The sequence below is a fragment of the Arvicola amphibius genome, chromosome 3, assembly GCF_903992535.2.
Source record: "Arvicola amphibius chromosome 3, mArvAmp1.2, whole genome shotgun sequence".
In the NCBI taxonomy this organism is placed as follows: domain Eukaryota; kingdom Metazoa; phylum Chordata; class Mammalia; order Rodentia; family Cricetidae; genus Arvicola; species Arvicola amphibius.
Window position 1 is genome coordinate 92,652,844 of NC_052049.1, and position 12,520 is coordinate 92,665,363.

Sequence of the window (12,520 nt, forward strand, 5' to 3'; positions counted from 1 at the left end):
CATCCTTAAGGCCAACTGGAGAGGAAAAGACAGCTCAGACTTCTACATCTGGAAGAAAAAAGATCAAGATTTTTTTTTTTTTTTTGAAGTGAAAATAACCCGAGAAGCATTCTATCAAGACATTAAAGGAAGGTGGAGCTAAGAGCTCAAAGTTCTCTTGCAGAGGACCTGAGTTCAACTCCCATCATCCATGAGGGGCAGCTCACAGTCATGCATAACTCCATCTTTAAGAGAGCCAACACTGTCTTCTGGATACTTCTGGTGCCCACATAGAAACATACATACTTTCATACACATACTTAACAACAAAAATCAATGTCTAAAAAAAGAAAGAAATGTTAGATGGATCTCTACAGGATGATAGTGACCCCAGATCACACATAAAGATCTCTAAAAGGAGAAAAAAGTCAGAAAATAGTGCAAAAACACGTATTTTGTTATTTTAATGTCTATTAATTCTTTGAGAATTTCATACCTTGAATTTTCATATCCACCTTCACATCCCTATTCACTCAACTTTGAGTCTTATTCTTTTTTTTGGTTTTTGCTTTGTTTTGTTTTCTCATTTATTACAATTGGTGTTGCCCATCTACTTTCCTATGTGGAGCCAACCATGGACTGTAATCTATAAATCAGACATAACACCATTAAAGAAAACTGACTCTCATTGAATTAGAAGCTATCAAATTGTTAATAATCCCTCAGCCGGGGGGTGGGACTTGATGCTTGCCCCCACACTATGCTGAGATGCTTGTCTCTCTTTTGCATGCTATCACCGCATTCCTGCAGATGCTGTCACTACTTCTGTGACTTTACATGCGCAACTTTCCTGCTGTGTCTGGGAAAACATTGTTCCCTTGGAGTTACCCACTACTTCTGGCTCTTAAAGTCTTTTCACCCCATCTTCCACAAAACTCCCGAGACTTGAGGGAAGGGATGTGATAGGTACACCCCATTTAGAGCTGATTACTCCATTGTCTCTTATCCTTAGGGTCAGCTCTCCCATTCCTGGGCATTCAGGGTCAGCTCTACTATGTTCCTCGGGTGTGGCATAGGGGCTACTCTCCTGAGTGCTGCAGCTGATGAGGGGCAGGGCCAGCTCTCTGGCTCTTCTGACCACAGGGCCAACTCTCCCACCTGCTTCAGGCATTGAAGAGTGGGGCTGGGGTTGGGGAGGACTTCTTACCCCTGCCCATGCTGATGGGCTCTATTGTTCTCCCCAGGTGAGATGGAGGGCCTGCAGTTAATGCTGAACTCGGGCAAACTCTCCCATGCTTACCGCCTCTGAGCCAGTTGTTTCACCTGTCTCAGACAATGGGTGCAGGGGAGGGCATCTCTCCCCCGACCTTAATGCCACTGAACAGATGATTAATGAGGACAGTTCTCCCATGCCCACAACTTTGCGGTTGGCTCACCCACACCTCCACCAACAGAATTGGCTCTATTCTGCTTCCCAGACGAGGTACAGGGCCTGCTCTCCTAAGAGTTGCAGCTGGTGGTGGGCAGGGGCAGCTCTCCCCCTCTTATGATTTCAGGGTCAGCTCTCCCACCTGCCTCAGGCATTGATGGGCAGAGGAAGAGGGTTTCTCTCCACCTGCCCATACTGCCATATGGCAAATGAGGGATGGGTCCAGATCTCCCATTGTCATGATCTCAGGAAGGTTCACCAACTTGCCAGCAATGGGGTCAGCTCAATTGTGCTGCCCAGACGAGGTGCAGGGCCTGCCCCTCTGAGTGTTGCAGCTGAAGGAGGCCAGGGGCAGAAGTGGGAGAATTTTCAATTGCTGTTTGTCTCATCCATTTTTATGAGTCTATTTAAATTCTTTAGTCGATATTGATTTAATAAATCATATCTATAAGTCCATTTATTTTTCATAGATTTTTATGGTTTAGTGAAATATAGAGTTTTAAATTATGTTCTTGCAATTGTCTAAATTGCCTCCATATTGTCTCCCTTTTCATCTTAGATTTTGTTAATTTCAGCCTCCTGATTTTATTTTATCTTTTGATTAATTTTGGCTAGATTTACCAGTCTTGTTAATCTTTTCAAGGAAACATTTCATTCCATATTTATATATTTATAACTTTATATATTTATAACTTCTATCTTATTAATTTCTACTTTGACTTGTATTGTGTTTCCTTAATTACTCTTTTTGTGTGTTATTTGTTCTTGTTTTTATAAGGTCTTCAGATTTAGCATTATACTATTAATATGAGATCTTTCTGGCTTTTTGATGTAGACAATTAATATTACAAATATTACTCTTAGGATTCCTTCATGTGTCTTTTAGATTTTAGTATGTTGTGTTTTCATTTTCTTTCAATTCTAGGAACATTTTAAGTTCTCTTTATGATTCTTCCCTTGGTCCAGTCTTCATCAAGAAGTATGCTGTTTTGTTTCCATGTTGTGTACACTCTTTGTCATTTCTGTTGTTGACATCCGCTTTTATTCCTTTGTGGTCAAAGAGTACGCATAACGTTATTTCAGTTTTCTTAAAGTTCCAAAGACTAGGTTTGGCCAGGTGCGGTGGTGCATACCTTTAATCCCAGCATTTGGGAGGTGGAGGCAGGCAGATCTCTATGAGTTCAAGACCATCCTGGTCTACAAAGCAATTTTCAGGACAGCTAGGGCTCCACACAGAGAAACCCTGTCTCCAAAAAAAGACAAAAACAAAAACAAAACTAGGTTTGTGTTCTCATCTGTGGCCAATTTTGAAGAAAGTTTCATTTAGCTCCAAAGTTTCATTTTTTAGATTTTGTCTGTATTACCTGTCTACTGAAGTATTGAAGTCACTTACTATCATTGTGTTGGGGTCAATCTATGACTTTAGATCTAATAGTGTTTCTTTTATGAAATCGAATACTCTTATGTTTGGTGCATATGTGGATAGAATTTCAATATCCTTTCAGTGGATTTTTTTTCTTTAATGAGTATGAAAAGTCCTTCCTTTAACCTTCTGAATAGTGTTATTTTGTAGTCTATTTTGTTGGATATTAGGATAGCTATAACTTCTTGTTTCTTTATTCTATTTGCTTGGAATGTCTTTTTCCATCATTTTACTCTAAGGTAGCATAAGAAGTGTGTTTCTTAGAGGCAGCAAAAAGATGTTTTCTGATTCAACCTGTTACTTTGTGTCTTTTAATTGTGCAATTGAAACTATTAATAATGAGAGCTATTATTGAATAATGCTGAATGATTACTTTTAGTTGTTGCTGATACTGTGGTGTTTTTCTATATCACTTTTGGTTTACTGTTTTTCAGATTATATATTCCTTGTGCACTCTAGTATATGTTTACTCTTCAAAGTGAACTATTTCTTTTAGTATACTCTATAGAGCCAGCTTTGTAGATAAAAATTCCACAAATCAGTTTTTATCATGAGAAGCTTTTATTTCTCCCTTGATTATGACTAATAATCCTGCTTCCAAATTACCACACTGAGGCTTATATTACTTAGAAATGCTCAGCCAATAGCTAAGGCTTATTGCTAACTAGCTCTTATAACTTAAATTAACCCATTTCTATTAATCTACATTCTGCCATGTGGCCCATGGCTTCACATATACTCCAGCATGTTCTGTTCCCTCTCCAGCTGGCTGGTGTCTACCCTGACTCCCCCACCTCTTTTTCCCATCATTCTTATTTTGAATTTCCCACATAGCACTTTGCCCAGTTACAAGCCTGTCAACTTTTTAATAACCAATGAGAGTAATATATATTCACACTATACAGAAAGATTATTCCACAGAATTTTCCCCTTTTATCTAATTAAAAAGGAAGGTTTTAACTTTATCATAGTAAGATTATATACAAGAAAAACAGTTATTAAGAATTACATTTACAATATCCAATCCATTTGTATTTGACAAAATTAGAGAAAAGATTCAATTATCTATTATATCTAGGTGAGTTTGACATTTCACATCAATATATCTTATAGCTTAACTAAGTAAAACTATGACTATCTAGTCTTCAACTCCAGCAAAGACCACAGAAGGGCAAAATATTATCTAACAGCAAGGACTTTTTGCTTCCTTGACAGTCACCCAAAGTTCCTCTGTAACATTGGGCCATTCAACTCTAGCCTACAAGCCTAGCATATCTGACAGATTTCTCTGTAAATCCTAGAACTTTGAAGAACTGTCCTACCATGTCTCAACAAAATTTTGGCAGCTGTCTTTTTGTGTCCTACTGGTCCAGTTTGGATAGTAACTGTTAGAAATGAAGGTGAGGCAAGAGCAGTTTCTTTACCCAAATGGCTAGTTTTTGTCATAAACAAAACAAAAAAAAACCTCCATATGGTGTTTCTTCAATGCCCATCATCTTTTCTGAAGTAAATTTGTACTGCCAAGAGCAGACATATCTCACTGTCATAAAAAGCTATATATTATTAAAGTATTTTAAATGCCATATTATGTAGGCCTTTGAAATGTTTGAAGGACATCTATCTAAATATATCTATTTAACCTTAAAACATATCTAATATAACTATATGTTTGACTAGTATAGATGACCAAATATTAACCTGTATTTTTAAACACACATTATATTTTTAAATGAGCTGCTTAAGCACACTATTACAAACAAGAGTAAAAACACACATATAGAATAGCAAAAATAAACTCAAAATTTGTGTTAATATACAAAAATCCATACCAATATAAAAATGTGAGACTAGTAGTTGCTTTTTTGGTTTAAAAGTAGATTCATGAATCTATCCTTTTATCCTATTTCTATATTCCCCCTTTTTTCTTTTTAGAATGAGATTTCTGAATCTAATCTCCTTTGTTCTACTTTTTTTCCAATCATTACCAATAACAACTTGTAACTAACTCCCCTAAACTATGACAAATATTTATAAACAATATTTTGGGAATATGGGTGTAGTTTTCTAGACTACTTATTGTTGACTGGAGGCACTGGTAATCTTTGTGGGACCCTGAGAATATTTAGGATAATGGGTAAGTCTTGACTAGAGTAGTCAGCGAGACCAGATAATCTCAGCCAGAAGCCTTGAATCTGTATTGGATATTTACTCTATAGTACTCTGAAGAAACTGCAACAGAAGCATTTTAAGATGCTGGGTCACCTGGGCCATGTGTTTTTATTGATGTCTGTCTCCTTGCTCTGACAATACATAAACTTTTAAAGGTAACATACATATTTGTATTAATACAAGTATAGACTGTACACTGTACACAAGTCAGTCAAAGAAGACTTTTTCTTTTATGTTTGAGCAGGTAAATTATATATAATGTGTTTCGTAGTTTTTAGGGTTTTTTATGCCTGTAGCCAGGATTTTCAGAAGATCTTCTTTGAGCAAATCTGATTTTCAATAATTTCATTAATAAATCAAACATCATTTATTCACCTGGAATGAATCAATAGCCTCTCATTTCCTGTGGAAATAAAAGTGTAACCTCTCCTCCAAAGAAACATATCTTTTTGCCTTAAATTTTGAAGTCAAGACACATTTGAAATATGTAGGTTGGTTCAGTTTAGTAGCTTTTATAATCAAACATCTCATAACAGTTATTACTTGCTTGTTAACAATCAAAAATTCTAAAGACAGCACAATAATATACAAGATCCAGACTCTGTGTATTTACCATATTTATATGACTTATTATATTTATTTTATTGCTCTATTCCTTTTTTAAGGACTTTAATTATTTTTAAACTGTATTTTTAACCTAAGATTGTATATATTCTTTTACTTCTCTCTCCCAAGACTATGCACATTTACAAACACACTGTGACCCGTCTAGAGGTTCTTTTTTGTCTGAATCTGTCTTATTATGTTTCTCTGTCCTTTTTCTGATGGTATGAGCCTTTAAACGGGGAGATGCTAATCTGTGCTGAAACCTGCATGAAGGACTGTGGGAACCTGCCACATGGTACTGGTAGGTACTGGTAGCTCAAGCCCACAGCCTGTAGCCAGGAGATGCATCTCTGCCCACATGAGAGACATGAACTAGGAAGCTGCAACAGGACTGCTTATTGTGAATGTAATTCTTGCCTGTATATATTTGTATATAGTTATTGTACTTATTGTATGTAGTTTTACTATGTTAGTTAAAGATTTTGCTTTTTGTTTAGACAAAAAGGGGTAAATATTGTGTGATATTTAGATTGTAATCTGACAGATAAAGCTTGTTCATAGTCAGAGGGCAGAGTTAACCACTAACTGACCATAGAGGTTTAGAGGACTATAGAAAGAGAGGAGACAGGAAGTAGTAAGGTGGGCTGAGAGAGGAGCCCTTTCAGATGGAAGAATGGTAGAGGTAGAAAGTGACTGGCTGCTGTTTCCTGCTTCTCTGATCTTTCAGGTTCTGACCATGATATAAAGATTAATTAGATTAATGCTTCAGGCCTGTCATCTGTGGTCTTTTAGAACTTGTAGCACATCCATCCAAGCCCTTCTTGCTTTCAGAGCTTCTCTTGAACATTTTACTCCTTCTTTGTTGATGCTTCCAGTGACCTTCCTTTATTCTATGCACTCAGGGTTTTTATTATGTGGCACAGGGAGTTTCTTTCCTGCTCCTGTCTGGTTGATGCTATGTTTTTTTGTACCTTAATAAGCATTTTTCCCCCTTAGATCTCAGATTTTTCCCCATGATTCTGTTAAATTTTTTCTGTGCCCTTAACCTGGGGTTCTTTTTTCCTCCTATACCTATATTCATGGGGTTGTTCTTTCATGGTGTGTTGTAAGGAGGCAGCTTGTTCATTTCCTGGCTACTCAGATGCCCAAAATAACCACACAGAAACTGTATTAATTAAATCACTGCTTGACTGATTACTTAAGCATATTGCTAGCTAGCTCTTACATCTAGAATTAGCCCATCTCCATTATTTTAAATTTTACCATGAGGTTCATGGCCTACCATCAACATGTCTGTCTCTGGCAGCAGCTCCATGGCTTCTCCCTGACTCTGCCCTTCTTTCTCCCAGCATTCAGTTTAGTTTTCCCCACCTATCTACCCTATCAGGCCAAACCAGTTTCTTTATTAACAGCATACAGAAGGGAATTCCACATTAATGGTATTTTCTAAGTTCTCTGTTCCAATCTTGTTTTTTGTTTGTTTGTTTGTTTGTTTGTTTTGGATTTTAACACTTTCTTTAACTTCTACTCCCCTTTTTCTTTGAGACCTGATGATCTCTCCTCTGCTCAATTGTTTCTGTTGGCAAAACATTCCTATGAGCTGTTCATTTGACTTCCTGAGTTTTTCATTTTGTGTTTTGTTTCATTTTGACTTTTTTCAGAGAGTCTGTCTCTTTATTAAATTCCATTTTCATATTTTGAATTTTTTGCACACTTTCATCCAAGCACTTGTGTTCTCAGTGCCCTCCTTCAGTCATTTGTTCGTATCTTCTCCAGTTCCTTGAACATAAAACTGCTGTTTCAAAAGCACTGTTCTGTGCATGAGCTGAATTTCTTTTCTCATTACAATGGGGTGCTGAGTTTTGGAGGAAATACATTTTTTATTACTGTTTTTAATTTTGCAATGGAACCTAGGCGTCTGGAGCTAGGTCATTGGTAGTGTGTCTTGATCTGGCTATTTTGCCTGTGTTGAATGGTATTACTCTCATCTTGTTGAGTTGTTCACAAGCTGAATGGTGCTTAGTGTTCAGTCTTGGGATCTCTCTGTGTTGGTGTGCAAATGGGGTGTCAGACCGGATCTCAGCTCAGCTGGGGATAGGCACAACTTCTGAGCCTAGAATACAGAAGGGAATTCCACATTAATGGTATTTTCTAAGTGCTCTGTTCCAATCTTTATCTGGTTTGGCCTGATAGGGTAGATAGGTGGGGAAAACTAAACTGAATGCAAACTTCTTTTTTTGCAGCCTGAGAAGATTGTGTCCAACAATCTTCAGAAGTTTGTAGAGGGATTTCCAGGTTCTAAAGGTGGTCCATTAGTTTTTGGTTGTTGCTGCCTGTTGTGTGATCCCCAGTTCCCAGGGAGCAGGGGGTTAGGAGATGAAGATGTGGAGGCAACAGCACAGACTATCCAATCTAAAGGCGCTTTATTGTAAATGGTCGGGGGGGGGGGGCGGTTATGGGATTAGGGAAATTAAAATGCCACAGGAACACCTCTGCTTGGCTTATTCTTCTGGCAATTGGACTTGGCATGTTGTGATTGGCTAGGGGTGCACATCATTAATTACTGTGCTTTTGGTCCACTGACAGGTTATTTTGGCCAATTTTTCTTATTCATTGTGACTTTGCTTTTTTTTTCTGCCCTGCCTTATTGGGTCAGATGCCATATGCCAAGCAAAGCAGTGTGTGAGGTGACTGGGTGGGGGTCAGTTTGGGAATCTGTCTGGAGCTCAGGGTCAGGATCTACATGACGCCTGTGCTGACCAGAATGGTGGCTTGGGTATCTGATTGGCCAGCAGGCAGGGGACCATTTTTCATATTTCTAAATAGCAACTGTAAAAGGTAACTTTATAATAAAATTGTAACAATGTGTTTTATAATACATGCAAAATGAAAATACCTAAACAGTAACATAACATTTGTGAGTGACTTGGCCATAGCAGCCTGCACATTATAGAAAAGTGTATGTATACAGTATTATATGAAAGTAAACCAGGAAAAATTAAAGCTATACAATATAAATCTTCAGTTAATATCAGACAACATAGAGTTGATAAGATAATATCAGATAGTAAAAGGAAATGGAAAGGTCAGTCATCACAGGGAGAAAATACAAGAGAGGAAAGGCACAAAAATACGAAAAAACATGGTAGATCTTAATACAACAGCATCAATTAAAACACTGCATGTAATTGTCTAATGCCCTAGGAAAGCCCAAACTCATTAATGTTCTATCTTAATGAGTTTATCCTCTGGCATTCTCATTAATTGAAGGCACTACCATCTACCAGTGATACCCATGGAAGTAATGTTAAAAACTTTAATGATCATGTATTAAATCCTCATTTCAGCACATAAAGTTTATCCGAGCATACACCCTTCTCCACATCCCCACTTCTGCTCACAAACATGAGACCAACGATCTGTTTCTCAGATTTCTACACAGTTCTCCAACTAGTCCAATGTTAGTTCTTTGTAGCTGACCTACAAAACTGACCCTTCCCCCAATATGGAAACAAATCTGTTTATAGCACGTTTCCAGATAGAGTGTTGAATATCTCCTCTGATTAAAGAGAGGTGGCATCACTCTTGCCACTTCCTAACTCCTGTTCTCAGCTTCAGCCCCATCAAACTGATGTCACCATACAGAGACCCCATGTCATTCCTCACTTCCCCCCTTTGTCAATCCTTCCTCACTCAGAGCCACACCTCACGACCTTTCTGCCTTTCCGATCCTTTGAGTCTGACCAGACTGTGGCATCAGCCTTTACTTCTCCCTCCTTTACCCATAGCTTTGCTTCACTTTAGATCCACATTCACATTTACAAGATGCCCTTAAAGAAGCAAAAATGCTGAACGCACTCTGCTGTGGTTTCCTGCATGTCACTGTTTCTAGTATCTTTTATGTAATGAATCATAGGAAACAGGGCAATCCATGCACACTATTAAGCCTTTAAAGGTCTACTCTTTGCTCCCAAGGTCCTACTCATTATCTCTTAGGAGCTTTTTATTTGCAGTATACTCAATTACTGAGGTAACTAAATAGCTCTTACTGATCAGAGCTAGCTTCATTAGCTTAATAGCAACTAGCAAATGCTATAGTACTGCCCCATGACTACTGCACTACCAGAAATAGGTTTATTTAAGATTAATCTCCAGTGGAAAAACACATTTTACCAGAATACACTATAATTGTTCATATAGCCACTTAGATCTACAAAATCACCAGTATTGTTCCTATTATTTTTTAATTAGGGAAAAAGTAAACCAACAGAGACTATCCAAAAAGTTCACCATCAATTCAACTCATTCCATCCACCCATTCTTCCCAGAAGTTCCTTTTCAGTCCTGTTTGGTTGGTCACAGCCCACAATTCTTAGGCTCTTCATAAGCCTACCCTGATCAGTAACAACTGATCTCATAGAGGTGTCTCATGGGGATATGGTTCAATTGGCAAAACCACATGCTGAACATGCATGAGGCCCTGAACTGACACCACTTGAATCCATGTGAATGGTGAGATAGGTTATGCAACCCCACTGTGAGGAATGGAGACAGGAAGATTCTTGAGGCAGGCTGGCTAGCTATTCTAGCTGGGGGAAAAATGGCACGGTTAGTTCATTCAGTTAGAAAACTTTCTCAAGGAAATAAAGTAGAGGGTGGTTAAGATGGACATTTGGTAGCCTCGTCTGGCTTCCATGGACACATGCATCTGCACACATGTGCACTTCACCACACATTCACATACCACACACACATACACGCATGCACACACACACACACACACACACACATACACACATGAAGGAAAGAAAGAAGGCAGGGAGGGAGGGATGAAGCAGGAAGGGAGGGAGAGGGAAGAGAGAAAGGAAGGGAGGGGAGAAAAGAAGGAAGGAAAGAAAGGAAAAAATGGAAATAGAGAAGGAAGGAATAAACAATGTCTCTTATAGTTCTGAATTACCACAGGGTTTATTTTCTCCCAGATTTTAGCAATCCTCTAGTAGTTTCTGAGTACTGTCTTTGATACTTTCTATTGTTGTTGCCTACAGAGTAACAATATGGCAGACAGAGAGACAGGCATAAGACTTGGAAGGTCCCAGTTGCATTACCGGGAAGGAGGCTACTGAGGCTTTCCTCCTCTACCTCTTCATTCTAAGACCTTTGTGAGTTTCCTGTAAGAGACACAATGCCAGAAAGAGGACTCGAATCACATGCAGTGCACTCCAGAGGGTAGCATCCTGTCCTCTCAGGGCACTCTCATTAATCTGTGCTTCATAGGTGGCTTCAGACATCCTTTCCAGGACTCTTTGAGAACAGCAGCTTCTCAGCTGTGAGGTACATGATTTGAACTGAGTTCTGTCTTCATGAGCCCTGTCATGTGCCCTATGTGTTATCAGGCCAGGTCTCTAGTCACTTACCATGGTGTGAGGGTTGCCACACACTTAAGATATCTGAAAGGCCCAGTGGTTGGTGGGTGAGTGGTGCTGACCACCTCAGGGTCAGAGAATATATGCACTGCCCCTGGAAGGCTAGATACAGAGTTATTACTTTCTCTCAAGAAATAGTTTATCTTTTTTAAAAAAATGAAAAGTACTTTAAGATTTTATCTTCCCCATCAGAAAGTCTATCATCAAGAAAACAAACAAAATAATAATAATAATAATAATAATAATAAATGGGAAACAAAAATAAAATGAAGAATAAATGCTGTATCTGGGCAAAGCTTTTCCCAGAAACCATGAGTTACTAAGCAAAAACCTAGGTTACAGAGGTGGGGTGCCTCCTTCTGAGTTTTTGGTCAGGGAAGCTCCTGAGGCCCCCAAAACAATACAAAGCTCTTGACTTTATTTTAAAAATTATTTATTTGTGTATTTAAGTATTTTGTCTGCAAGTATGTGTACCATATATGTGTCTGGTGCCCACAAGAGTTCAGAGGAGAATCCTCTGCCCCCTTGAGCTGGATACAGACAGCTATAAGCCACCCTACCCATGGGTGCTTGGAACCAAGACTGGGTCCTCTTCAAGAGAAGCAAGTCCACCTAAAAACTGAGCAATTTCTCCATTTTCTGGCTATTATTTTTGGTTCCCCACCAGAAGTAGATGACAAGACCTGTTGTTGAAGACACCACATACTGTGTGATAGAGAGAAAACAAGCTGAAACTGAGCCATGATTGTCCTCCTTCCCAGAAGTCTCAGAAAGTGCTATCCATGTCTCTAGGCATAGAAATGCTATCAATTGCATTACTCAGTGTTAGTCCTATGAGGTCTGAGACCAGTCTGTCCTGTAAGATGTGCCCACTTGCGCAGTAGTGGCCCTACAGTTACGGGAATAACAAATTGCTCTCTGATTGGATCTGAGGTACTAGAAACCTGGTCAATAACCTATCATAGGGGAGACGATGGGCTCTGGGAGGAACTGAATAGTGCTGTTTAGCTAGAATAACACAACATCAAGCTGAATAACTATGTTTGTACCCACAGATCAGCCTTACTGTTAGCCTTAAGGAGAAAATCCTCTCTTTCCAGTGAACAGTGGTAAACACAAACATTCATGACTGCACAGAGCTGAGTATAAGTGCTGAAGGAGTATATAAACAGACATTTATACCATCCTCTCTAAGGCTCATGGAACACTGCAGAGGAGGGGCTGAAAAGAGTGTAAAACTAGAAAAGAAGGAGAAGGACTGGAAAGTAGCAGCTTCTGGGCAAGACAAGCCATTCCGATGATAATCTCACAACAACCATGGATGTCTTATAAGACATGTTACTTACATGTTACTGTGTAGTAAGAAGAATGAGCCGACTAGCAGTCAGAAAGGGATGGAGGAGGAGCTCAAGTCCCTACTCCTCACAGTTGAACTATTTACTGCTGTTAAATACAAGGAGAGAGGTAGTCATTATGTCTATTGTATACCCA

General features: G+C 38.8%; 1 protein-coding gene across 3 annotated transcripts in view; it reads left to right on the forward strand.

Moving 5' to 3' along the window:
• The window catches only part of Npsr1 (neuropeptide S receptor 1), a 194,776-nt gene that overhangs the window by 130,544 nt on the left and 51,712 nt on the right, over positions 1-12,520 (forward strand). The window lies entirely within an intron of this gene.